This window comes from Acanthochromis polyacanthus, chromosome 14, assembly GCF_021347895.1.
Source record: "Acanthochromis polyacanthus isolate Apoly-LR-REF ecotype Palm Island chromosome 14, KAUST_Apoly_ChrSc, whole genome shotgun sequence".
In the NCBI taxonomy this organism is placed as follows: Eukaryota; Metazoa; Chordata; class Actinopteri; family Pomacentridae; genus Acanthochromis; species Acanthochromis polyacanthus.
This window is the reverse complement of record NC_067126.1, coordinates 40,078,194-40,079,712: the sequence shown is the minus strand read 5'-3', so window position 1 is coordinate 40,079,712 and position 1,519 is coordinate 40,078,194.

Here is a 1,519-nt window from a genome sequence, read left to right as displayed (position 1 = left end):
ATCACTGACTCATCACTGGGAGGAAACCCAACAGCACTGTGAGGTCATGTTCTTTGACTTCTCCAGGCTTTCAACACCATCCAGCTTCCTGCCTTAGGGTGAACTTGGAAGGAGCGGGAGTAGACTGTCACTGGCTGCTTGGACCATCGACTACCTCACAACCAAGACCACACGTACGTGAGGCTTCAGGACTGTGGTGTCTGATGTGGTATCAGCAGCATTTGGGGCCCACAGGGGACAGTGCCTCTCCCCCTTTCTTCTCCACCCTTACACATCGCGACCTTCCACTACACTCTGGGAGCTGGTCACCTCCAGAAGTTCTTCCGACGATAAGCATTGGTCGGGTTTTGGGTAAATCCCCTGAAGGGGGAAAAAAAAACGAAGCGGGGTAAAGTAACAGATGGTCCATCTCTGACTTTGTTGGACTGGCCTGTGAAGCGAAACCATCTGCAGCTTCACACGCCAGCCAGTAAGACGAAGGAGATGAAATCGTGGACGTTCAGCAGGAGGAGGATCACCCCGGACTGCCACCGGTGAACATCCAGGTTGGACATAGACATGGTGGACACATACAAATATCTGCGGTGTTCACCTCCAACAATAAACGACTGGTACACAATAACAGAGGCTCTTACAAGAAGGCGCAAAAGTCGTCTCCATCTGCTGAGGAGACTGAAGGTCCTTCGGAAGTGTGCAGACTCTGCTCAGGACATGTCTACGACTCTGTCGGTAGCGTCTGCTATTTTCTTTGCAGTGGTCTGCTGGGGAGCAGGCAGCACTGGAAGGGACAGAAAGGAGACTAATACAGACTGGTCAGGAGGGCCGGTTCTGTCCTGGACTGTTCCTGGACTCATATGAGGAGTGGGTGGAGGAGGATGTTGCAAAGCCACATCCATCATGGCACAATCCTCTCACCCACTGCATGAAACACTGTGAGGGTCTTAAGCACTCTTCAGCAGAGACTGAGACATCCACCCTGCAAGAAAGAGCGCTATCGCATTGGTCCTTCGATTCCATCTGCTGTAAGACTTTACAACATCAGCATCACTGGCTGATGTTAAACATAAACGACTCTATCATTATCACCCAACATAACATTTGCACAGACATTATTGCACCTGCTCACTCTTGACTTAACTTTATTTTAAATTTTTATTTTTCTGTTAAGCCACTTTATTCCCCATCTCCTCACCCTTGATATATTGTAAATATTAATTACTATGTTCTATTATGTTTATTCTTATCACTACACCTACTGTTACATAAGCTGCTGTAACAATGTAAATTTCCCCTGGCGTGGGGAGAAATAAAAGAACTTTATCTTTATCTTTATCTTGTATAATTTTGCTAAGTTCAAAAATAGTTACAACACTGTGGCCATTAATTCCCGTGTTCATAATCCAACTTCACTACAGCAGTCATTTACAGGTGAAACCGATTAAAGTGCCCTCTGGTAGGAATCTCTTTCTGGCTTCAAAAGGCCTTAGAGGTTACTCTACACTGTTTCTTCCTTTAGAAC